This window comes from Melospiza georgiana, chromosome 1 (genome assembly GCF_028018845.1).
Source record: "Melospiza georgiana isolate bMelGeo1 chromosome 1, bMelGeo1.pri, whole genome shotgun sequence".
NCBI classification, from domain to species: domain Eukaryota; kingdom Metazoa; phylum Chordata; class Aves; order Passeriformes; family Passerellidae; genus Melospiza; species Melospiza georgiana.
Genome location: NC_080430.1, coordinates 116953069 through 116980845, shown reverse-complemented (window position 1 = coordinate 116980845; position 27777 = coordinate 116953069). Strand labels below are relative to the sequence as shown.

Here is a 27777-nt window from a genome sequence, read left to right as displayed (position 1 = left end):
ATCCCCTTCTTCAATACAGGATACTTGGCTCTGGTGTTCAGCTACATTTCAGAGGTTCATCAAGCCCTGATAGAGGTCCCTGCTGTACCAAGTCCCACCTGCTTGGTCCCTCTTCTCTGGAAAAAGGGAGGGTTCTCTCCTACTTCTGTAAGATGCAGTAACTGCTGCTATCTGCACTACCCTCCCCTTTTCTTCTACTGATAGGAAAAACGAGCATCTCATCTTCTTGCTGCTGGTAGATGTCCTTCATGGCCATGTTTGGATTTGGCATCCTAGTAAACCAACCTTTTTTCCTGGTAGTAGTGCTTCCAATGTGTGTGGGGAAAAAAAAGTTAATTGGGGGTTCACTGCTGTAAAGTAGGGGAAAACAGGGAGACAGAACAAAAAAAATTATTTCAATTATGAAGATCAGCAAAAATGTTTTAAATGGAAAACTTTTCATTTTAGTTTCCATCTCAAGAGCATGGTAATTCTTAACAAGTCCACTTTCAGAGTGAGACATATTTTAAGCCACCAAAAATCTTATGGCAATAAGTTCCATAAAAATCATATGCACTTGCAAAGAAGGAAATAAAAATCTATCCGCAAAAATGTGGAGATACATCTGCAAAACACCCTCCTTCTAGTTTTACTACAGACACATCACCTCACTAGCAGGATTCTCAGACTCCATCACCCACGTGGTACCCCCAATAACACTGCCAAGTCTGGTCCTCAACAGCAGAAGCACAAGTCTCATCAGTAATCAGGCAGCTGGGAAACAGCTCAGTAACTTCTGCAGCATCCCTCACCAAAAAAATTATAGCTATAAACTCACCTACAGAACATACATCTTGATAGCAGTATTTTCAAAATGCCAATTCTGAACCATTTGTCACACTGGGATAAATTAAACATAGTCCTAAATTCTTTAAATGTTTGAAAACCTGTATGAATGTTAAAGCACTCTACTGCAGCATAGCAGGGCAGCTATGGGATTAGACTAAGGGATGTGACCTTTATTACACAATGGAGTATGCCCTAAAACATAAACCACTTTGGCTTAGAAGAACCTTTTATCTTGGAAATACTAAAAAATCAAACCAGATTTAAATGGATAAATGCAGGTATAGATTTTAAAAATGAATGTTTATGTTTAATGTGCAGTGTGCCTACCAACACAGCCTTGTAGTCAAAGATTTAAGGACCCATGACCAGAAGACTTTTGTAGGTTCATCTCCTTCCTGGCTATTGCTGCATGGCAACATCAAGCTGAGCCTTCAAAACTCATCAGCACTGAAACACACACACCTAAATGGCATTTTCTGTGGGGAAACAGTCTCTGCTCACCACTTAGGTGACAGCAGTACTCATAAAATCTTGGGTAGCTGATATTTAAGCTTGGATCTCACCACAAAGCACGTGTTCCTCTGCCAGTACTTTTCTCCCTCAACTAATACATTGAGAATCACTTCTGAGCTCTCCTGCCTGCCTACAAGGCCTCAGCTATGTCCTGAACATCAAACCAAGTCAAAACCTGGACGCTTTCCTCATCTCCCATATGACTTCTATGGGTGCTCATCTCCCCTGTTTCACTTCTTTGGAAGGGAACTGTGAAAAATCTGGAATGATCACGAGCGTGTAGGATAGAAGGTATGTTCGGGGAAAGAGGGAAAGGGGCCCCATGGGCATGCCCCAAGGAACCATGCCACCTAGCTTAAGTGAAGTTCTTATTTCTGCTAAAAACCATGCAAACAACTAAGCCTAATGATAATTCCCAAACTGTAGAAAAACCAGGGATCTCCTCTCCTTGGTCAGTCACATTGTCTCATCCAGCAGGTACCTGCCAGACCTTAAAACAGAGCCAGAGCTGGGGAGGATGACCAAGAAAACACTTCCTCCTCCACCAGATTTGGAGTCCAGACTGGAAGCAGCCTTCCATGGCAGATACTCAAAGTACCAGGCTACACCTTGCATAATACAAATGTCTCAAATGTGGCTGTCAAGGGTGCCAGGCTCTTTCCAGTGGTGCCAGTGACAGGATAAGGAGCAATGGCCAAAAACAAAATCAGAGGAAGTTTCACAGAGGAAGAACTTCCTTACACTGAGGGTGGCAGAGCACTGAACAGGCTGCCCAGGGAGGTTGTGGAGTCTCCCTCCCTGGAGATACTCAAAATACATCTGGACACCTTCCTGTGTCACCTGCTCCAGGTGACCCTGACTTGGCAGGTGGGCTGGATGAGGTGATCTCCAGAGGTGCCTTCCAACCATAACAATTTTGTGATTCAGTATGGAGAGACAGATCCTTTTCCAGGATTTTCTTTCAAAAGCTTCCACTTTAAAACAAACGAACAAAAAAGTACTAGCAAGGTTTCTTTAAATAAAGAAAAGAGCAAAAAAAGACCACATATGGTACTTGACAAGGAAATTGGTTTACTAACCCTGCTCCAGGGCAATTAAATGATTTCTAGCAAGTAGGACATTTCAGCTGAATAGGAAGACCAACTCGGTTCTTCCTCAGGAGGTGAGAAACTTGCCCCAGTTTGGGGACTGGGGATTTGATCCAATCTCTCATTTCTCAAAAGAGTTCAGCAATCTCTGATTTTATGTACATAAACACTGCTGCCAGCTTGTTCATGTGGGAATGGCAAAAATTTACCCAACTGTCATAAAGGGCCCGAGGCCCTGAAATATCAAGCTGCCGTGATTAGACTCTTGGTTATTGATGAAAGTTCTCTAAAACTGTTTACAATGAGAAATGCATTAAAGGAGCATAGCATCATAGGTATGAACAGATTTTATGTGAGAAATAACCATAAACCCACAATGAAAACAGCATCAGTTGGACATTCCCTTGCAGTTACTCGTCCTGCAAAACTCCAGAAATGTTCAAATACACGAAAACCCAAAGTAAACAAACACAGCCCAGAAAAGAAAAACAATTCCAACAATTTATGCAGTGAAAAAACCAGAAACCATAAAGAGCTATTATAAACAGAAAAAGACCCCATACTTAAAATTTTCTTTCCTTTAGAGATGTATGTAGTAAAAGAATCTTTTGAAAATGCTTATTTTCAAAGTTTCAAAACAAAGCTTAATAGCACCTTCCTGAAGTTTCTTACATGTTGTGAAAATATATTTGAAAGAAACAGTGCCTAAGCATACAGAATATTTCTTGTAATACTTGTCAAGATTTTAAAAGCAAGAACCCAGAAAGCCATCTAATTATTTATATTTAAATATTTTCTTACTTTAACAGCTTGTTACATTGAAAATTCTTTTTAATAAATTCTATACATGAACACGAGCATTTAATCTTTAGAAATAAATATTAAAATAAAGCTAATTAACGTCTGCTACTGATATTAAAAACTTACAAGGCCACCTTTAAGAGGCAATACAGTAGGCACAATTAAAAATAAGCATAGTAAAACCAGTACCACCAGAAAAATGATAATGTTCAGCCAGGGGGATACAACAGAGCAGCCTAATTCTGACAACTGCAGACTTTGAGCTGCTCTTCTGATTAGCTGTGGGGTCTTGTTTGTCAAAACTCTTTGCTTTAAACAGCCTTTTCTGCAACATGAGATATTACTGCAGTAAGGTCAGAATGGCTATTTAAAAATAATGTCTACAAATGAATTGCCCTGAGTTAACAGTTTCTAAGCATTGCATTTCTAAGCTGTACACAGATGAAATATTGCATTTTTTTAAATAAACACACTATAAAAGTTTTGACTACGTAAAAACAAATTGAGTCTTTTTAAAATTACATTTGGAAAAAAAAACAAACTATACATGATTTACAGCAGTGTTCTGGGGCACTGCAACCTTCAGAGCAACTCCATGAATCATTTCTTTCATTTTTGAATGGAAAAATTATGTTTTTCTCTAGATAAGAGGACATTTTCCCATACCACAGGATAGTTCATTCCCCTTTTCTCCAACCTCATGCCTAAAGTTACATGCTTTTAGAAGTCGAGAAAGAAAACTGAAGGCATGCATAGCATTATGTCTTGAAGATGTATCTGTATATTACAGAGTTCTAAAAGCAGATTGTTGAGCACACCAGTTTTGGCACTGGAACACAAGGCAATTTAGGTCTTCATTGTTATGATGACGTTGCCATTAATGATGACAGCTGTATAACTCAACACAAGTGCCACACTTGTGCATGGTTACACACTTGTGTGTGTAACTCCGCAGTCTATACCACCATTGACTACAGCTGTTGAGGTGTTTGCTGTTAGAATACACTGAGTATATTTTCTTCTTGGTTGCTGTATGGGAAATACATGCCACAGAGTCCACACGTTAAGCTACAGGTCTTCACAAACTGTTCACAACCTATTTCAATGGAGATGAACATCCAGCTCCACTAAGGACAATAATTCTTTTGACCCTGTCTCTCACAACAACTTGTCAATGAGCATCCAAACTTTTGTATAATATGCAAATTTGACACTCAAAGTGGGGCCTTTGTATTACTGTTTAATTTAATGACCCTTCACTAAAACAATGTTCTTGAAAAGCCTCATTTTAGAAATCAGAATCTTCAGATTCTTTTGAATGGTTTTTGCCTGTCTGAGGGGTTAGGTGAAGTTATGATGATGATGATGCTGGAAATTCTTCCTGATCTCCAATTTTAAGAAACCATAAAATCCTCATCATCTTAAAGAAAACAAAATCTGTATCATGACCACTGCATTTAATTAAATGGAGAGAGGAAAGCAGCGTAGGGAGTCCAAGAAAACATACAAACTAAAGAAACCCAAAACCTGGAATTGTGAGTGTGGGGACAGACATAAGAAAAGTGAGAAATGACAAGACACAGAGAAGTAAAGAGAAATGCTATTAACCAGGCAAAGAGAGGAGAAGGTGTTGGGAATAGAGGAGGATGCACTGAAGAGTGAGTTGGGAAGCAGGAATAGATTATAAGCACAGAGAAGGATTATAGGAAAAAGGAAGAGACAGCTCAAGTTCTCCTCCTCATCTCCTCTCTCACAGCTCCTCCATCCTGCAGAAGGAACAGAGCTGGCATAAGGGCACTGTGGAGATAGGTAAAGCCATCAGAGAAGCTCCTCCTGAAGCAAAGCTCCTGCTAACCCAGACCATTTGGTTTGCAGGAGAGAGATACACCTTCTCTGTCCTGCAGCCCCTGCGCCTGGGGCACACTGTCTGCAGAGCTCAGAAGGCTGGGGGCAAAGGAGCTGGCACTGGGTGGTTGGCAGGGACATATCACAGAGGGACACCAGGCTCAGAGCACCGTGCCCCTTCAGGATGAAAATGCATAGTGGAGAAAATCCAGGGACCAGAAATACTGACCAGTCAATGGAATGAGTGCTGAGGTTTGCTGGAGATTCCTCAGTAAATCCAGTTGTTCTTTTTGGCAATGCTTCAGACCCCTTTCACATGCTGATGGCATGACCAGATACACAACAGGCTTGTCCCTGGGATGCCTGAATCAGGGATGCTCTCCATCCTGTCCTCACAGGTGTCACAGATTATTGATTAGAAAGTCTGCTTAAACCACTCCTCCATTCCTGCCCTTCCTGAGAGTATCAGACTACCCTTGGACTGCTACATATCCATTCTCCTCTAAGGTGTGTGATGCACAGCCACGCTTATAGATCTCCCCTCTTCTGTAAACAAAAGTAAATCTCCAAACTGGAGGTTAATACAGGATTGATATTGGCTGCCCAAAGTAACATAAGAAATTCATCCCAAACTCAGAAAGTGGATAGAGGTATGCCAGTCTTGTATCTACTGCTTTATCTTTATTAAGAGATGAGTATCAGCAAAGTTTTCTAGTAGTTGACTGAAACTACTTTACCCTGCATGACAGAGTTAAGATGCCTAAACCAGACAAATAATGGGAAACCAAGGTGCCAAACCTCAAATGAGGACACATGGTGTCTCTTTTTCCATCTGCCCATGCCTGCTTCATAAAGGTAACCTCTCCTGCCCAGCTGCTCAGCCAGCACACAATCCCCATACACTGAGTCCCTCCACTGAAGGTGTCCCTCAGTCCCAGTTCCAGCTCATCACTGATCTGGACTGGTTTCAAGGCATTCTTTAAAAGTTAATGTAAAGGGAGGGCTGGTTGTGTCACCCCAGCCAGGACTGAATGCTGCCTTCATCATAAATCACAAATTCAATTTTTTCTGTTGACAGAATGAGCAATATATTTCCAACAAAACTACAGACCTACTGGAGCATCTGTATGAACACAAAACATTGAATCCCATTTCTAAGATGGCAGAAATAAATCCCATGCAGCATGACATGAAGGAGATAAAAATATGAAATGTGACTGTAAAATTAGTGTAGGTTAACTTGTGATCAAAAAAATTAACACAGATCTTTGAATGTTCCTGGTGTCAGTCACAGCTAAAATGGTTTTGCTGCCTTAATTTCATACTATGTATCTGGAATTTCAAGTTCCCAATTCCTCAGCTGATAGAAATGGCTTCTGAGATGATTTTCACATTCTGGGAACAGATTTTTACCCTTAAATTAGCCATGTGTACTCTCAGACTTAACATTTTGTCTTGAAATAAAACAGCAGTGATAATTGTTAATTTAAGACCCCACACAATGCAAATTTATGTTCTGGAGCCAAATATGCTGATTGGAAACAGATGAACATGAAATGCCTTTTACTGAGCAGAATTAAAACTAAGTATGTGTGAAGTGTGCTGCTAATTTGACACATGACACATCAGACATTGATTACTGATTTTTTTCTTTGCTACAATGAAATACTTTATTAATATTTCAAGAATTTTACAACCATTGCTACGAAGTGCCACATGTTCACCTCCTGTCCCCTCCTGTCCTCATGGGTTTCAGCTGGTTTACTTGTACTCACCAAGGATGAAGCTACTCTGTCCATTATTCCTGACACCTTTTGTTTTGGAGCTTTAGTGACAAAAATAAAGATTTTTAAGCTTTAATGCTCATCTTCTGCTCAGACCTTAAGGTCAAGCTCAGTGTTGTGGATGGACTTATGCCTGAGGACTGGAAAAAAGCACTCCAGCTTTCAAAATGGGCAGGAAAGAGGATACAGGGAACTATCAGCCAGTCAGCCTCCCCTTCCTCTCTGGAAAGGTGATGGAGTGGCTCATTCTGGAGGCCATCTCTATCCACATGGATGACAACAAGGTGCTCAGGAGTACCAGTTTATTACCTCACTAGTATCAGTTTAATATCTCACTAAAAGCAAATCATGCTTGACCAACCTGATTGCTTTCTGTGATGAAACAACTACCTGGATGCATGGGGAGAGAGCAGTGGATATTGCCTACCTTGACTTCAGTGAGGCTTTAGACCCTGTCTCTCACAACATCTTCACAGGCAAACTCAGGAAGTGTGGGCTGGATGCCTGGACAGTGAGGTGGATTGAGAAGAGGCTAAACAGCAGATCCCAAGGGTCACAAGTGGCACAGGGTGTAGTGAGAGGCCTGCCACCAGTGATGTCCCCCAGAGTCCTATACTGGGCCCAGTGTTGCTTAACTTGTTCATCAGTGCTTGGGATGAAGGGGCAGATCCTCCTCAGCAAGTTCACTGACGACACCAAGCTGGGAGCAGTGGTTGATTCCATAAAGAGCTGTGTGGTCCTTCAGAGGACATCCTTCAACAGTCTGGAGAGATGGGCAGAGAAGAATCTTTTGAAGTTCAACAAGGGCAAATGCAGGGTCCTGCACCTGGGGAGGAACAACTGCATGCACCAGCACAGGCTGGGCACTGACCTGCTGGAGAGCAGCTGTGCAGAGAAGGACCTGGGGGTCCTGGTGGGCAACATCTGCCCATGAGCCAGCAGTGCCCTGGGGGCCAAAAAGGCCAGAGGTGTCCTGGGCTGCATTAGGAATGACATTGCCAGCAGGTTGAAGGAGATGATCCTGCCCCTCTCCTCAGCCCTGGTGAGGCCACATCTGGAGTGCTGTGTCAGTTCTGAGCTCCTCAGGACAAGAGAGATCTGGAACTCCTGGAGCAGCTCCAGCAAAGGGCAATAAAGATGATTAAGGGACTGGAGCATCTCTCTTATGAGGAAAGACTGAGAGAGTTGGGCCTGTTCAGCCTTGAGAAGAAATGACTGAGAGAGGACCTCATCAATGTCTATCAGTATCTGAAAGGAGGGTGCCAAGAGGATGGGGCCAGGCTCTTCTCAGAGGTGTGAAGCAACAGAACAACAGGCAGAATCTGATCCACAGAAAGTTCCATCTGAATACAAGGAAGAACTTCCTTATCAGCAGAACTTCTTTACCAAGCACTAGAACAGATTGCCCAGAAAGGATGTAGAGTCTCCCTCACTGGACATATTCAAAAACTGTCTGGACAAAATTCTGTGCCATGTTCTTTAGGATAATGCTGCTTAAGCAGGGAGCTTGGACCAGATGACCCACTATGGCCCTTTCCAACCTCTGATTCCATTCTCTGATTCTGTGTGCCTCAGTATTTGGAAAGCAGTAGTAATAACCAAATAAGTAACAGAAAGCTCTGAAGTGCTGAGCCTACCAGCGCTCATTTGCACTGAAGGTCTCTTATAAAAAGCTAACACAATCTACTGAATGGAAAAACAGTAACCAAAGTACAGGCTAGGAATAAAGGATGGTAAAAAGCCTGGAACTACTGGAACACTTCCAAAAAGGAGTCAGGTAAGTAACAGAAATAAATAGAAAGCTCTGGAGGACTAAGGCAAGAAGTGTTTACTTGCACTGGAGGTCTCCATTGTAAAAGCTAAAACAAATTTACTGAATGGAGCAACTGTAACCAAAGTACAGGTTGGGAATAAAGGGTGAGAAAAAGCCTGGAACTACTGGAGTACTTCCAAAAAGGATTCTGCAACACATACATGGCTGTGTGACTGAGGCCAGCAAGAGAAGAGAAAGCCTCAATCTTTCTGAAATGGCATTCAACTACATACTTGCAACTAATGAATCTGCCAATCCGATGGACTAGTAAAGGTGGAGGAAGAGAAACTCATTATCACAACAAGATAGCAGAGGAGGACATAGTAAAATCATTCCGGGAAAGCTTTCTTTTTATCAGCCCCTGAGGGAAAAAAAAAGTGCATTTTAAAAAGGTACCTGTAAAAGCAGAATGCCAAACTTTTGTCCACACTCCAAACAGGGGAATGTAATGCTCCAGAGGACTCTGAAAAAAAAAAGACAAAAAAGAATATATGAAAAAGGCATGAAAAAACCCCTAAAACACAGCATACCAGTAACCCTGCAGGTGCATGCACGTCAGTGTTGAAGGTCATGGACACAGGACACCAAGGCCAGTCCACGCCAGGGGAATGGAGGGGAAGAAGTGCAAGGCAGCCACAGCAGCAATCGGGACTATTTCACATGAAAGTTGAGATAAATTATGACATCAACGTGGCTGAAGCCTGTGAGCTGTGTAATCATAACAACAACTAATTAAAAGGTCATTAGGGAAGTCTCAGAACATAAGCTTGCCCTGATGCAGTATCTGATGTGTGAGATGAAATGCATCTGTGCTGGGGATCAATGAATGAATGCAAACAGGGCCAAAATGTCAAAATGCAATTTTTAATTCACTGATGAAGGACAAAAAAAAAGTTCCTTTTAAGTTCCCGTTATAGATAAACAATCCCTTTTGTTGAGTTTTTGGCTATTTCCAAACAAAGAAAGAGAGAAAATACTGCAGAGAAAAAAACACAACTCTGTTTCTATGATATAAATTTAGTAGGGCATGGAATTAGTGTCAGCTACTTTACAAGTAACTGAGGGAAAAATATCAATATGTAAATGTTAGGGTTATTTCAGGGCAGCTGCTAGTTGATTCTGACATGAAAATATGGAATCTACAGTGATGGTCTATTTTTCCATACTCAAAGTTAAGGTCAAAGAGCAAAATATTTGTGTGCTCAAAAACCCTCCACACCTCCCTTGCTGGGAGGGATGACAGGATTTGTTCCAAGCTAACAACAAAAAGCACAAAAAATCTACTATTTAATTTTTATATGTCTATATGCAAAAATTTTGCTTTTTTTTCTTAGTCACTTTCCCTTTTCTAAAACATTTATTTTAGACAATGCTTTTTAAAACCGTGGCAGTATTGTCTTTATAAAACACTACTCCCATCTAGTCAAACAATACATCTTTCATTTCATATGCAACACCTTCTCCTTTTTCTACACAAAATTATTACCTACTTTTTGGAGTTTTAAACCAGTTATTAAAGTCCACACGGAAAAAGCCCCAAACCTTTATATTTTGTGTCACCTGCTAAAAATGATTGCAAATATCCTCACAATAAATAGACTGACAGAAAAGCACATAATTTTAAAATTTTGAGATAATTTTCCTGTAATTAAGCATTTATATATGCAATAGGTAAGGGAGAAATAAGTCAGTGTATTTCTTAGGGAGGAAAACAACTCTGCTGTGGGATGCAGCTTTCTACACATCTTTTTATGAGGAAAAAAGGCAGCGATGGAGGAAGGGGAGGAGCAGTTTTCCTTTCTGCTGTGAGGCTGGTGACTGCCAGCAGAAGGGGAGAAACGCCAAGCTAAGGAAGATCCAATACCATAATGGCTTTTAAGAGAGCTCCAATACACAATTACCACATAAGTGCATGCACAAAAGAGTTCTCATCTTTCTGTACCAACAAGAATACACTTTTACTTTCTAAATGATACAAGTATATAGACATAATGAGTAACATACACATGGTTTGTTCCAATAGTAGTAATTCAAACAGACACATTTATGATATGAATGTCAGTGTGAACTATGAAATGCATTGCTGTTTAGTGAACACCAGTGTACACTATGTTAAGATTACATAGCCTATTTTATGTTCTAAAGAGGTCGCAGTAATAAAAAGTGGAAGTATTAATACTGGAGTAGTTACTGTACAGTGAGTTGCTGGAATCCTCTGGTGCCACAATAAACATACTGCTCCAGGTCTCAAGGATTTCCCAAGAGGGTCTCCATTAAACTGTGAAACAACCAGGAAAGCACACGCCACACAGGCTTTACTGAGCTTGGCTCTGGACCCAGGACAGAAATGACTGAAGAAAATACACATACAAAACTCAAACAGATAAATGTTCTGTGGAGCTTTCAGTGCATGACTGGTTTCATCATTCACGCCACAGAACAAAACCCCAACGATGCTGTTTAGCACCTGCAACAGCAGAGTGCACTGACAAAACTGTCAGTGGATAAAGCTTACAGAGCAATGTGGAGGCAGACCAAGTTCTGAACTAAGTTACAGACTGTGTAAATTCTTCAACATAACAACAATATTCTCATGCATGGGACTGTGCTGTGCAGCAGCAGTGTGGACAACCCTCTGTGAGGACTCAGGTCTCTGCCAGCAGAACAGCAAATCCTCAGATGGCAGCACTGGTAGGCGCAGGATGAGCAGCCCAAGGCAGAACCTTGTACTAACTGCCCTGTTTGAGCAGATGAACTGCTCTGGTAATAGATGTCCAGCAGCACTTTATCAGTCCAAAACAGTGCCCTTCAGCAACACATCTCACACAAATCTCATAACACAGCACCCTTAACACAGCTGAGAAGGGCCACATACACCACAGTGAATATTTTTAAACAGTAACACAGAACTGCAAGAAAAAGTAGAGAAAATGAAGAATATAGCATAAATTTCAGTAGAATTTATAAGCAAGGACTTATCAGGATAGCTAAAAGCATCAGATTCTCCTTTCACAATTGAATATACTGTTTAGCCTAAGAGGTCTCACGAATATTTCTCAAATTCTAATTACTCACGCAAGTGCAATTCTTATGTGTTTAGCAAGCACCACGCCAGACCCCTGTCACCAAATTTTAGTTACTCCAGCTACCTCTCTGTATGGCCCAGTTCCAATACAGAAGAACCCAGAAAAGCCACCAACAAGTTACATGCACTTGGTTTTCTCCATGAAAATATGAAAGGAAAATGATAAATAGGCAAGAAATAAACAGATCCTGCTTGTCCCATGGAATTTGCAGTAGAATACCAGGCCAGCCCTGTATTGGAAGAACCAAACCTCTTGTGATAAATCAATACCAAATGCTTGGCCTCCAAGAAGGCAACTTATGTCTGACAACTACTGTAGTTGATTCTTAGGTGCTTTTTAATTCTTTCTTGCATTCTTCCTGTATCTGGAGGCCCAGGATTTCATTTCTCCTGCAGTTTTTTGACACAAGATGAAAATACAGCAGGATATGTTGCTGCACAGCTTTACAGTGGATGCACAGCAGAGTTTGAAAATGTTTGTTACCATTGAGAGCTCAGTGCTTCTTCCTGGTGGTGGACAGACCTGCTTCCTGCAGGCAGGCACAGTGGGGCACAGCTGCCATGGTGTGCAGCCACCATTCCATTCCTTCCTCACTGACAATCTTTCTTAGATCTTTTTTTTTCCCTTTAAACAACTTAACAAGGCCTGTGCAAGCAGATTTATATCATAGATTAACCCCTGGGTTCGAAGGGACCTTAAAGATCATTTGGTTCCAACATCCCCACCATGGCCAGGGACACCTTCCACTGGACCAAGCTGGCTCAAAGCCCCATCCAGCCTGGTTCACTCCAAGAGGAAAGAATGATCTCTGCAATACCTCCTCATAGGAACATTAGGAGCCCACACAGTGCTTCTCTTAAAAATCAATAATATATATGCTGATGTAGTGCCAAACACACAGTAGCTGAGATATGTGCAAAGAACTGATTGGTCACTGGCTCCTACTAGACAGGCACAAATGGCCTCAACATGAATATTTAAAGCAATTGTCCTTATCTTTTCAGTTCTCTATGGAGGGAAAAAAGGAGAGAGAGGAAGAAAAGAAAGAGAAAAAAATAACAAAAAAATACTCTAAACCATCTGAGATCCAAAACAACATAAGGACAGCCAATATCAGACTTCTCAAAATCACAAAAATCATGACACTGAGCGGCATACACAAAGCTGGTTTCCCTTTTGAGCTTCAGCTAAGATTTAATCTCCTCTGTAAGGGCAGCAAATGCCTCACCTAGACAGGGAGCACTTAAACCAAACCAAGATAAGAAACTCTGGACTAGACTCAGACTGTAAAAAATATTAACTTCTTTAATTACATGGGTGTGAGCTACCACTTTCTCCTCTGAACTGACATTTATCTGTAGCTTTTTTCTCTATAAAATCCCACACTCATTCAAATTTCTTTCCAAAAAAATCCTCCTGGAATGCCTAGAAAAACAGTCCACAATGGCTGGGCAGCTGGCATACTGCAATGGCTCATTATCCTAATTTCAACAGGAAATCATTTATCTGCTGCTGAAATCAAGGTCAAGTGGAAAATTTTAACAACCAATATGAGGAGATTTGTGCATCTAAAGTTAAGTTTGTAACTAGATAAATTCTAAACATTTTTGCCATTTTTTAGAAATTTATTTTTTTTAACCATTTGGTAAGCAAAAGGATATGCAAACTGTTCAGGCAGGAGTGATGCTCCTTTTCAAGACAGACTGACGGCCTTGGGGACAGCCACACCAGGCTGGGTACTGGCAGAACAGAAACTCTCCTGCCATTTGTGGTGCCAGGCCACTCCAGTAATACAACGCATTTAGAAGACTCATTAAATAAGATCATCACAATGAGGTTGAGACCTTTAGAACCAGGAGTCACTGAAATGTGAACATAACACACAAAACTACAGAAAACTCCACCTTGTTCCACCAGTGATCCCTTCAGCTGGTCCCTTGCCAGTTGAATATTCCTACAATAAAAAGCACCCATGATATGAGAAAAACAAATCTCAGAGTCCTGTGACTGGCATTGCATATTCAAAATTTAAAAACCCCAAAGGAAGGAATGACCAAAGCGTTTGCCACGTAAGCAAGAGCCCAGTGAGGATTTTAAAATGGAGAAAGAGGCCAGCCTAACATCTGGATTTCTTATTTGAGATATATCTGAAGAATGGAAGAGACATCTGTCCCTGGATATTATCAGCAGAGGGACACATCTCATAACAAATTCTCAAAGGCATTGTCAAGGATGTGTCTTCTTCAGCATCTCTTAACTCAGAAGCACGGTGTGCCCCGTGCCTGGGGTAAGCATGCAGGCACTCTAGTGAGGATTCAGGGATTTTAGCTGATTTTTCCTATTTTTACTTGCAGGAAAACAGGGAGTTTTATTCCTCAGCCTGGCTCCTCTTTAGACAACCACAACCTGAGAAGTGCCAAAGCTTATCTCAGTTTAATCTCAGAGATATGAATCTTAATGAAGAATAATTAAAGCAAAGACTGTTTTGCCTTGCTGATGGAAACTGAAATGAAAGAAAAATGGGATTAAATTATTATGAAACAATTTTCAGATATACAACATCATGTCAACTAAATGCATCTTATGAAAAGCTAAAAAATTTATACCTAAATATACTTTCTATAGCTGCTCTCCTTTTTGCCTACATACAGGTTAAGAGAAGTCTTGCCCTTTAACATTAAAAATCACGAAATACCACAACAGGAAAAGTGAAAACCACACATGAAACTTTATTCTAACTACCTGGATGACAACAAATCTTAACTAGGACACCACACACCAACATGTGCAGACAAACAGAGAGGAATGCTCTGTGCCCAAGCTGGCCAAGCTGGAAATGAGTGGAGAGGGAGCTGGAAGCTGCTGCCCATGCTCTGCAGAGGAGCACACAGTGTATTAAATACACCAGGAGGTGGGAACCACAAGGTGCATGACACAGAAAAGCTTACTTCCAACACGTTTCCCATGAGTAAAAAAAAAAAAAAAAAAAACAAAAAAAAATTAAAACACCTCCTAAACATCTTTATTTGCAAAAATATTAATCTCGCCGCTTTTTTGGAAAAAAAAAAAAAAGTAATGAGGGGAAAACCAACCCAAAACAAACCCCAAACAATCAAGGCAGAGACACAGCCACACAAAAGAAATGGAAATGTTTAAGAGAATGAAATTCAATTCATCACTGACCTTTGCCTGGATGAAACATTGGGAAATTTTGCTGGCTTTGGTAACTGCCAGCAAAAGGTGTTTTAAAAAGTGTGATGGTTTATATGAAATATTCATATTTGGATGTGTCAGTGATCTTGCTCAGAAAGTGTACCTGGTGTTTCCCTTAATGCAATTCTCTGTTTCTTCACTTCCATGGTGTTTTTTTGTGCTGATCTCAAAGTTCTTTTCCAACCTAGTTCATTCTGTGATTCTGTGTTTTGTTGGCTTTTTTTAAATGAGTCTCACATAATTATGATTCACAAATATTGCAGGTAGTCTCTCATTCTGAGAGTTAACATTGAACAGATTTTTTAACAAATACAATTTTATTTGGTATTGTCTAATCTACCAAAAAAGAAAACCAATTTTTAAAATTAGTAACTTAAGTTGGAGAGATGTAACTGGAGCACATTTGAAGCTTACTATCTTTCTCAACAGTTAATCCATATTATAGATATCAAAAAGGTTTTTAGAAACAGATATACTTTTTTCATAATTTTTACCAAAAAAAATATTAATTCAGACACTGAAAAAGCTAGGCTTGTATCTTTCATGAAAATGCTTAATTAAGCCTAAATTCAGAAATTCTGTGTATACTTTCAAGAGGTACTTAGAAGTCAAACTGTGACCATGAAATAGGTGCTTGGTGTCTGCAGAGACCAAAGTTAGCAAATCAAATTGGAATGCACAAAGTTGAAGACTGCCTTCTGAAATATTAGACTTTGTGCACTTTGGCTACATGAAGAAGGCACCATGAAAGAGAAAGGAATATAGTCCATTCCTGCTCACATCCCTGGCCCATCACCCCTGGCAGCAGATCATACACATCTATTATTAACACCTCTTGCTCAAGAGGAGGAGATGAAAACAGGACTTAGCTGCATGTGTGCTGAAAGCACCAAAAGGGGATTCTTGCTTCCTTTCCACAAAAGAATCCCTTTGATTTTATGCAATTGCCTAATTAAATTTCACTGTGCATATTAAGTTTTCAGATGTCTAGCTATTTTAAGCTCAGCCCTAAATCAAAAAAGCACACATCCATAAATGACCCTTTCACTAAAAGAAACAAAACCAAAAACTCAGATAAGGTTTGTTGTTCATAAAGATATCCTCCACTCCAGATGACTCCTCAGTTCAACCAAGGAGAGGAGATCATGCACATAACTTTCAACTAGGTCACAAACTCTACCTGTCTAATATTTTATTCATGCACCTTGTAAAGGGATGCACATTATTTCAAGTTCCAAGAGGAGCATAATTCTATGAGCAACAGCTCTTCACGAGTGCTTCAATATTGTGTGGGGATTACTTTATTTTAGGGATGGAGAGACAGATCCAATTTCTTCAGTCAGTGAGAAATAACAACATAAAATCAAGTTGTCAGTCTTTTGACATACTATTTGCTTTAACTTATACTCAATAGTTCCTTGATGAGTTGGTGGATTACTCTAGAGGAATTCTCAAAAATACTTCTAAGAAGAAAATGAATCGTCCAAAATGAGCCATGCAGAATTTACACATATATTAGACAATATTTAAGGGTCATAACGTTTTTAGAATATATATACAGAATAACTGTGTGTGTGAATTTTCAGCTGGGAGATAGTGGATATCTTTCAAAATTACATGAGAATCCATCAAATACCATAGCTCTCTGCTCATTAACCTGAGTGTTTTAGCATGCCTGATTCTGCTTCTTAGGGTCTTTACAATCTGAGGTCTTCTTTTAGGCCAGTATTTTTACACCTGATTCACTAATTTGTTACACCTGATTCACTAAGATTGAGAAATTCTATCGTGAAATGTTCTTTTTTCTCCCATAGCTGGGAAATGTTGGATATCTACACCACACTCAGTGCTGCTGAGAAAGACAGAGGTTAAAAGCAGGCTCTGGGCACTGAGCCAGTCTCCAAATGTTCTTCGCCCTGCTAAACTGTGCTTGGATTTGCTGTGAGAGTATACAGCAAATGGATAGAAAATCTTGAAATACCAGGGGCAACTTAATATAAAAAAACAGGCAAGCAGCAGAAGAAACTATTTAAGAGCCATTTTCCCACTTCATTTGCTAACATAATATGACTTACACATAGATACTGGACCTGGAGTAGCATCTGCCTTTTTGGGTTGGATGTTTGCACTTGACTGCAGAATATTTAATTTCACACTGGACAACACATTTTAAGTTCTTCAAGAAAAAAAGTCAGGTTCAAGTCTTGCTGGGCTGGTATAGTTGTAAAAATGAACGTGATGAGAGATAAAAGCAACTGAGCTAAGAATTAACAGTTGCTTTTTTTCTTTTCCACTATCATACATAGAGTTTGGTGACATCATAGCATACTATGATGGAAGCTATAGCTTGAAAATGCTACTGTTTTGGAGATGTCATGCAAAAAGGTTGAAAAAGGAAAGAAATTAAGGTCGGTTGACGTGAAAAGAGAAATCAGGGTACTCATGGGATGCAGCACAGAAAATAGATTTTCTTGTAGACGTGCTGCCAGGAGCAGCACAGGCTGCCCTGTGCCAGAGCCAGCTGAGGAGCTGGAGCACAGGAGGAGAGGGTGAGGGCACTGTGTTTGCTCAGTCATGAAAAGAGAGGGCTACAGGGAGAGACCTACCCACTGCCTGATGGGAGGGGACACAGGCTGTCCTCAAAGGTACACAGGGAGGAAGGGGAGCATCAACCAGAGCTGCAACATGGGACATTACAGCCTTATATGGGGGAGAAAACTTTTTACTTTCAGCAAAGTGAATCACTGAAACAGAAGTCCAGAGAGTCTGCTGGACTTTCATCCTTGGAGATAATGAAAAGTGTCCTGTGCATGGCCTTGAGCAACCTGATCAGATGGGAATCGGGTGGTCAGCAGGATGGACTAGGTGACCTCTGCAAGTCCCCTCCAGCCTATACAATTCTGTGATCTCATCTTGCCACCTCATTGCAGTAGTGCCAAAAATCAAGAGTTTCTTTGTCTCACCCTCTCCTCAGCAGCAGGTGATCCAGACATGGAAGACAGAGCAATAAACAAGTACATGTTTAAATTCATCACCATCTATATCCACCTCTTTCCATTTCTCCATGCTTGATAGACTGGAATATTTGCTTCTTAGTATGCACCAGGCATTCTCTCTGCTCTTTTGCTTTTTGCATCTCTCGGTGATTTACTTGCCAACAGCAAACAAAACAGGATGACTTGAGAAAATCAAGAAAACATGAGGAAGAGAAAAAGAACCACGCAGAGAAAGAAAAGCATCATCTCTTCCTTTTTAGCAGCAGGCACCTATAATTTATTCAGCAAGGCAGCGACTTAACAGGCAGTGCTGTGCAGGACTGCTTTGTGTACAGCATTAAGGAATCAGTCCAGGAAAGGGGGTGAGAAGGACAAAAAGCTGCTAATGCCAGTGTTTAACTGGGAGTAGAGGCTAAACAGAGGGCTGATGGGCTGTGCCACACTGTGCAAGTCTGGTTGCCATGCTGAAAACATGCCCCAAATTCCCTGTATTGGTGATACAGATATGCAGGGATACACAGCGACACACATGATATACTGGGACAAAAATCAAGTGGCCAATATCACAATTGCTGCTATTTAGAAACTGTCTAATCAAAGGAGATGTTCTGATGCCCCAAAAGATGTATTCGGCAGGGAAACTGCCAAAAGTACTCCATAAAGTTCTAAGGTACATATCACATGGACTGAACTTGCCAGTTCAACAATGATGTCATCTGCTCCTTGCAGCTCACAGAAGGCCATGTTGAGGCAGAAACATGCAATGATTTTGTCAAAAGAAAATACAAGATACGTAAGCAATATTGAGTTAGACTGTTTGACTCTTCCCACTGTTTCTGCCACCAGTACAGGCAAGAACAAACCAATATTTGCAGTGACACAACTCAGTACCAGTACTGCCGGCAGACACTGAGCAACAGAGAGCACTGAATTAATTTTTTCTGTTTAGTGAAAGTAAATAATAGCATTATTAGAGACTGACAGAGGACAAACAAACTAAAGCAACTCAGCAAACCCACACAAAACCTGGGTAATTAAACTCCCATTTTTCACAGCAAGGATGCCTGGAATCTCAACACTGCAAAGCATGTGACACTTCCCCCATTCAATTTTCCTTAAATCAGCTCTTTTTCTTCACTATCCCCACCAAACACAAGCTACATTTTGAAAGGATCCATTTTAAAAGATAAGCCCAACCCTCTGGTACTTTGTCACGTGGCTCCTGGGAAATGCTGCTGGCAGTCATTAAAGAAGCAAGTACTCAGTGGATTCTCACCTTAAGGCTGTTCAGTGCAAGACAGATTCACAGCTATCTTATCTGCTAGTTACTAATGCAGAGAGCAAACTTTGTGCTCACCACCAGTGAGCCTCCAAATGGCTTTGCACTGCAGATGCTGTCCCCACTGGATGTAAGCCATGATACTATAAATGTGGTTTGCAGTTGGTGAGGTTTCCAGGCAGTGTCTCTGCACTGCCAACAGTCTCTGCTTCAGTTAATTTTCTCATCTTATTGTCTATGCTGTCATTATCCAATCTGACTATTACACCAGCAAACCAGGAACCTGCTGCAAAGGAGTAGTTAAGAGGGTAGAAATGTTTTGCTTTAAATATTTCCTATCAAAGAATAAATGCACACAGCTCCCACCTCTGCATCTTTGCTTTCAGGATCCAAGCATTATTAACAACTCTTGATAAGGAAACTATTATTGTTTTTACACAGTAAGAAGTGGTGCTAAGGATTAATAATATACATATGTAATGCTTTTTAATTTCAGAATGAACAACTTATTTGCACTTATAACCTATACTTCAGCTACAAAGACAGCACAGCTGCCCTCTGTCACCACAGTCACACTGGTTTCATCCTACAACCCCTCCACAAAGAAATGCACAACCAATATAAACTGTATCACTTCTGAACCACTGTTTTGTGAGTTTTGGGAATGCCATAGCAGCCACAATGCATAACACTACACCTATCCCAAATTCTCCTTCAGCAAACTGCACACCTGGTGGGACCAAACACCAGAGCAGAGATAGGTGGGGGCAGCCAAAGAAGAGCCTGCAGCCCTTTCAGCTGGCCAAGATAGCTCACCTGTTGGATGAAAGCAGCCTAGAGTAGGATCATCCTGGGAAGGGGCTGTGTTCCCACAGCTCTCAGCAGAGCCAACTGCTGCCGTGCTTGCTTTGCAGGGTGCTCACAGCTGTGACAAACTCTGGAGCAGGTTCCTGGCAGCAGGAGCAGAGAGGAGCAGGACGCCCCAGCCCAGCCCCGCGGAAGCAGAGGGCACTGTTTGCACTGCAGGCCAGCTCCTGTTCCCCTGTCTGACAATGGCAAATCTCTTTGGCCCTGGGCAGTTCTGGGAACAGAATATTGTCTTGTGAAATTCCAACGCTGTTTTAATGCTATCATTATTAGCATTGTCTTCAGACAATAAAATGTTCTGTCGCAGTCGCTGTGGGCTCGCAGCAGTGAATACACACTGAGTCACCCCACATTAACTTAAATAGCACAACTGTGTGAATACATGATCTTCAGTTAAATCTACACACACTCAAAAGTAAAAATAAGCAGATCTCCACGGAAGAACTCACTTTCTACACAACACAAAACCCTTGCTGTGTGCTTCCACAACCTCAACAAACATGTGGCAAAAGGCTTAGTAAGACTACTCCTATTTTCTGATCTGGTAGTAGATGAGAATACAAAGCAACCCCCAAAGGCTTATGCAATTAAAAAGATGTGTGTTCCTAAATCTGGCTTTATTTGTCCTGGGACCTCCATAACACAAGCAGAGGTGATACCCACGAGCAGCCCCTTGCACCACAATGCCAACACAGAGCACCCTCTGCTCCCCTCCCTTCCCCTCAAATCAGCACCTCTTGAGAAGAATAACTGCTCAGATGCTTTCTCACTATCTGTAAGAACATGCCCCTCATGTTGTGTTCAACCCCATTCAGAGCAGGAGATACCCAAAGGATTTCAAGGTGGAGCATAGGCACAGTCTAAGGCCCAGACATTCTCTCTTATCACAGGACTTGCTGTGCTGCCAATTCACCACGCACTGCTGACACCAAAGCACATAAAAGCAAAGCAAACAACTGATCTGTGCTCAGACTTGTCTGTGCTTCTGTCCCTTAACTAAACCCTCACTAGGAATAGAAACTGCATAAAGTAAGAGATTCTGTACTTTGAAATGAAACTACAGAAGGCACTGAGGGTTAAAATGAGTGCACTTTTTTTGTTTGTTTTACACCTCTGAAACCATCCAGCACAGTCCTCCTCACACCAAAGCTGCACAGCTGCCTGCAGGCACATTATTTTACACTTCCTAAAACAAAACCTCCTACGTCTAACAGTTCTAACACACAATCAGATATACTCCAACCAGGTATCATCATTTTAAAAGGATTTTGCTATTGTGTGTGCTCAAAATATTGGGCACTTGAACAACTGTCATGATAGAGCATGACTTCAGTACGATATGAATTCAAAGGATGCAAATTGAGGCAAATGAAGCATTCATACCACCAAAGATCCTTAATTCTCTTTCTATAGGAGGAGCTCTGATGTGCTTATCTTAAGCTCCTGTCCTTGCCTTACTTCTTGCAGGAACTTCTCTCTCTTCCAGTAATTCCTTGTGGACAAGAACTAAGGAAAGGATGTCCTCAGCTGCCTGGAAGTTTCAAGCCCAAGTCAGAAAACACGAGTAAAGAATACAGCGCCCAAAAGTGTTCAAGGGAAGATCTAGCTATAGGACAAATAATACTAATAAAAAGCCTTTGTTTTTTACCACAGAGTATATCTGAGGGAGACAGTTTCATGATTCCCCTAAATTTTCAATCTCTCCCTCTCTACCCTGAAGCAACAGTGTCCAATGTAAAGAAAAGCTACTTTCTTGCCTAACTGTGAGGAAAGCTGTGGACCACAGCTTCTCACATATGCAGAATGAAGGCAATATGTAAAAATCTGAAGAAACAATTTTTTTTTTACCCTCATATATGAATCCCTAATTTCTGCAATTACCTGTATGGAACAATGAATGATGTTAGATAAACAGCCAGAATTCTTAAAGTTAATTTAAGCCCATGTTGGATCTGTCTCGGAGGAGGTGGCAGCTGGCCACCTCACCAGGGACCAAGGTGACAGGACACACTATCTTTTGGAGTTGCTTTTCTCCTACACTGGTTTCCCCTTTTATCCCTGGCAGGTCTCTGTGCACCTGTGCAAAGCAAGCCTGGTTATCTCTGCCAGCCCAAAAGAGCACAGCCCAGCCCATGGGGTCCCTCCCAGTGTCTGAATTACAGACAAAACAGCACAAGAGTGTGCCCTTGCCCAAAGCATACCCTGCGTGCTGCAGGTTTTGTGGCAGCTCCCTTGGGGCTCCCTTGGGTCTCTGCAGCACAGTTTATGTGGTGGGCAGAGTCAACAGCTTCCCCACTTCTCTCTCCTTCACCCAACAGCCACAAAATGCAACATGCCCTGTGCATGGAAACCAGCTGGAACAGCAATGCCAGAGGTACTTGGGACACCACAGCAGGACGCTACTGCCACCAAACACTGATGAAAGCTTCCCATACTCTCTGAGGAAACATGACTTGAAGCCCATGGACACAGGGAAAGGAGCAGGGATGTGAGAAATTTGTAGGTGTTTGCTCCCAGGCCCTCCTGGCCCTAAGTTTATGCTCTTGCATGGATTTCCTTCCCCCAGCTGAGGGCACTGAAAGCCTTGCAGGGCATGGTCGGGCTGGTGTCACCCTTGCATGTGACAGTCCTCTCCTTCCAGATGAGACAAGGCAGCCAGAAACAACAACTCCAGTACTGAATACAGCTGGCATCAATGACAAAGCAGCATGGGGCTTGAGGGAAATGTTAACACAGTATTCCTGACCTAGAGTTTTCACTGCTCTCACATCACTAGCACCACGGGAAGGGAGGAGGTTTCTGGGGCAGGCTGTTACGGCAGCCCTGCACCAAGATTGCCTAAATGGCAAAGGGCAGCACGTCTGGCTGAGGGCTAACTCCTCCTGGGAGCCACTGCTGCTTATGTGGAATCGAGATGGATATTTGTAATCACACTTCCTAACTGTTGGCATTCTCATACTATTTGCCAGGCAGGTGACTCCTTCAAACAATACCATGCAAAAGCTACATAAACCCTCAAATTTTCAGGTCAGACAATTTCCTCTCCTCCTCAGCCCCAGATGTTTCAAACAAGGAGATGTGCAGTGCACAGGGGTAGTCACCCAGAAAAGCTGGCTTTCTGGGGCTTACAGTTTATCCTCTGTAGCTCCTGGAAGGCTTATACTTCAACCATGTGAAAATGCTATCACTTATTATTATACTATATTTCATGCTCAATATTTATGCCCTTTTTCTCCAGTGCCAAAAGCTCACATTGATACCTTAAACTTTACTGTGCAAATGCAAGACTTCTATTTTTGGGATGCCTTTTTATTTTTTTTCCTTTTCTTTCTTGCCCCTCCTCCCTCAGACATGAAGGTAGTAATCTTTAAGATTTATTCAAAAATCCAAGAGCAATGCAATCTTGGCAAAAAACAAAGATGGCAAAATACCCTGAGCATTAAAAATATTAAAAACACCATTTTTTTTTTGATTTCACACATTCAATCCTAGAGTGATTTTTATTAGCCTACAGAACATTAAAGCCTTGTAAAGTCAGATTTACAACAGAACTTGAAACGGCCCCATCTATAGCCTATGAAGTGCTGTTATAACACAAATTCTAAGTGTCAAACCTTAGTCAATTATGTAACTCAGCACTTCCCCCCTTTTTTAGCTGTAATCTTATATGAAAAGCTGCTATCACAAAAACTGCCTGACCTTGTGCTGTAAATATCTCATTATTTTATTTATCTTACAGCTGTTACAAAAGTAAAAGTGACAAACCCTGCATTAAATTGCCGATTTTGTGAACTGTTCTAAAAGCTTGAATTTCATTATGAGTTCTGGATTAAAATACATGGATAAAAAGCAAAAGGATAAGATAAAACAGGAATGAGTAGGTAGATCAAAAAAATCAGGTTTTTAAGCTTTATCTTGTAAAATGTATGGGAGGCAATAGTCAACAAGAAATATCTGTCAAAACCACCAATTTGGGCAGTATTTAAAATAAATAACTGCATATTCCTTCTTCTTAGATTCTCTCTGTTTGTTGTAATTGCTCCAGGACTTCAGCACAAACACAGAGTGTTCTGATTTTTGGGCACAATCTTTGGGTAAATCTTTTTTGTTTTCTTCTCAGTAGCAAAAAATAAAATTTAACAAGTATGACCATTTATCTAATTTCCACAGTACACAAAGTGAACTACTGGTCTTTCTGAAGAAATTTATGTCAGTAAATATGTAAGATCTACATGCATACATATTTGCATTTCTCTTGAAGTACATAAAAGCACAATAACTTGGAGTAAAAACCACACAAAATTGCTAAATAAATCTGAAAATGCTGCATTTTCGCAGTGAAGCACCACGTTCTATCAATGTTAACCTTTTTAATGTGATGTGCACTGAAAAGATAAATGTATACCATGCTGATAGTGAAAACTTCTATATCAGATCATTAATTTTTTTACATTACCTTACTAATCTTTATAAAACTCCTTTTTTTCCCCACACTTGAATTCAGTTATATACTTTCATTCATCAGCAGGAGAAAACAAGTAACTGAAATGTCAAAAGTCACCATTAATAGCAGTGTTGCAGGAGAAAGCTTAAAACCTGAAGAGATAATTAGGATTATAGAATCATTAAGGTTGGAAAAGGCCTCTAAGATCATTGAGTCAACCTTTAACCCAGCATCACCATGTTTATTGCTAAGCCACATCTCCACGTGCTACATCTACACACCAGAGTACCAGAATGGTGATCCCATCACTGCCCTGGGCAGCCTAGATTAAAATACTGAAGAAGAATAAGAATAGATGCTCACCATCCCCCTAGATCACTCAGATTCAGAGAGAGGAGAAAAAAAAAATCACTTCTAGACTAACAAAAGCTACAGGATATCAAATATAGTCATCATATCTTGTGAAAACTCTTCATATTTTCCTCATGATGCAAATTAAATCTCCTTCTCCCCCCCACAAAACCTTCTTTTTCAAGACATTTTCTGGATTAGCTCCAAGGGAAGGGAGAAGCACAGATGAGCTAAAACAAGTAACCCAACTTATCAAACACACTGCAAGGCTGGATGCATATGGAAATGAAATATATTCACAAGCAGATAGACTAGATATGTCAGTATGTTTTTGCCATCTCTGATATAAAAATAGGTGTCAGCGAAAACCCAGTATAAATTCTTGCAAGCCCCTGCAGGAATGCTGCTGTTTTCCTCTGGATGGTTCAACCAGCACAATCACTCAGAAACTTCTCGTAATTAAGGGAAAAAAGGGGTGGGAGGGGATCCACCTCATCTCCTGTTGTGTTCAAAACCCCTAGATTTTTCACATTAGTTGTCCAAAGTACTCCTGGGTCACCACCACTGACCCAGGGCTTGTCCCTTGCCCAAGAGGGAGCGACAGGATTCCCTTCCTGTGACACTGGTGCCATCACTGGGGGTCAGGAAAGAATTCAGGAGCATTTAGTGGCCTAGAAGCAAACCAACAAAAAGCTATCTGCTTTTAACAACAAAAGCGATGCCAGGCGTGCTCCTACAAGCTTCACCTCACAGAGGAAAACCTCCCTGGCTTTTTCTGAGCTGTGTTTTTCTGCGAGCAGGCACCACAGCCGGCGTGTGCGGGGGCTGATGCCAAGCTCTCCTCAAACTCACACTCCCACATCTTGGATGTGTTTGCCCGTGCTCATGCACGCATAAAGGACCCTGCAAACCGTGGCAGCTGTGACCTGAAGGAAGCACCAAGCACGGTCAGCCACCCTCCAAATCAATTTATGCAGACAGCACAGATGCTCTCCTCCAGCACCAGTGTGGGCAACAGCAGTGAACACAATGAAAAAGGAGCTCTCTCGAAAAAATTAAAACAAAAAGAAGTTAAAAAAGGGAATTAAATGTGTTTCGCCTTCAGGCAGCTCTTGGTTTCTCCTCCCACCCAAAAAAAGCTAATGTGTTGCTTTTGTAAGCTATTATTAATTCCTATATACATAAATACAGCGATTTCATGCCTGTTCTAGAATTAACAAATTGAACTGCCAAAACACACCCCACGGTATGACCAAAATCTTGTGTTTCACTCAAGTTTCTCAATTACAACTTGTCTTTTTCTGCATGTCTTTCTCTTGCTTTCTCTTTTCCCCTCCATTTTGCCCCAGATTTCCAAACTCCAAATTTTAGTAGATTAAATTGGTGGAAATCTTGCTCCTGAACAAAAAAATCACTTCTTGGTCTGCAACTGCAGCAGACAGACAGGCTGCAGCCTGAGGATGCTGGATCAGCCACGGAGTATGGAGCATTTCAAATTTAGGTCACTTGTGCTGCTGTGACCCCAGCGAGCAGTGACGGTGTGGTTTTCCACAATCGACTGTTCTCCTGCTGATCTGGTCTCGAACAAGACCAGTCCCAATGCAATTTAAAGAACAAGGTCAGCACAGGAGACAACGAATGCTAAATATGCTAGGAAAGGGGCAAAGTGACTGGGAAGAAGGGGTCACTTCCCCCAAAGTTTGCTGATGGAGACTGAGGGTGCAAACACTAAAACTGCACGGACACACATCCAGTTTGCCGCCTGCATGACTGGATCCAAAGGGGGCACCGATGGCAGGCAGAAATTGTCACCATGCGAGGCAAAGCAGAGCTGAGCCAGCAGCGCACACGATAAGAATTATCCCTGCTGGAGGCTGCTGGCTGCCGCGCCAGCGCCTCGGCTCAGCGCTGACAAACGCTGCGGGAGCCGGCGCCGCGGCCAGAGCGCGGCGATGATAAATGCGGCACCTCGGGCACTGAGGCTGCCACACCAGCAGAGCACCCACCTTGCTGCAAATGAGCCAACCCCGCCACATTCAGGAGAGTCAAACTCCTTGAAGAAGTGGCTGCCTGCTGCAGGAAGGTGGGAAATGTAGCCAGGTGCCATGGTAGTGGAAGGTGAAAGGGAGAAAGCCCCAGCTCTCTTCCCGTGGGGCTCTGCTATTCACTGGAGGGTTGGAGCAGGAGGCAGGGCAAGCTGCAGCTGCACCTTTGTAACAACACCCACTCAAACTGCTTTCTAGTTGTTGGACTCAACATTTGTGCTTATTCTCCCGTAGTTCTCAAAAAAAAATTAAATGTATACACTTTGCACATCACAGAATCACAATAATGAGGTTGGAAGAGACCTCTAAGATCATCGAGTCCAACCTATGCCCTAACACCTCAACTAGACTATAGCACCAAGTGCCATGTCCAGTCTTTTTATAAACACATCCAAAGATGGTGATTCTACCACCTCCCTGGGAAGAGCCTTCCAGTACTTTACTACACAGCAACTATTTATACAGAAAAATGTCTCCTGCACAACTGTGGTGTTTAACTACACATGAACCCAAAGGGGAAAAGCTTAATGGACAGCAATATGAGATATTTTAGCTTGCCCCTAACTCTTATCCTACAGGTTCAAAACTGCAACACGCCCTCGTGGACATCCTCAAGCACAAGCACCATGAGCAGTCCAAAGGAAGGTAACCTGGAAGGAACTTTGCCCAGTGGCTACAGGCTTAGACAAAGATTAACAGAGGGATCAACCAGAGAAGCAACACCTACTGAATACTCACTAGCAAATAAAGCAGCCAAGCTTGTCACTGAGCACTGCAAAAGACTCCCAAAGGGGAAAAGCAATCTGGACAGGCTCTAGTAGGAG

The 27777-nt window shown here is 41.6% G+C and overlaps 1 protein-coding gene across 3 annotated transcripts in view; it reads right to left on the bottom strand.

Moving 5' to 3' along the window:
* The window catches only part of FAM110B (family with sequence similarity 110 member B), a 112661-nt gene that overhangs the window by 9514 nt on the left and 75370 nt on the right, over positions 1 to 27777 (bottom strand). For all 3 annotated transcript variants that reach the window (XM_058031729.1, XM_058031743.1, XM_058031733.1), the window contains one exon: positions 9069 to 9135. The gene's annotated coding sequence lies outside the window, so the exon portion shown is untranslated. The remainder of the gene's footprint in view (positions 1 to 9068; positions 9136 to 27777) is intronic.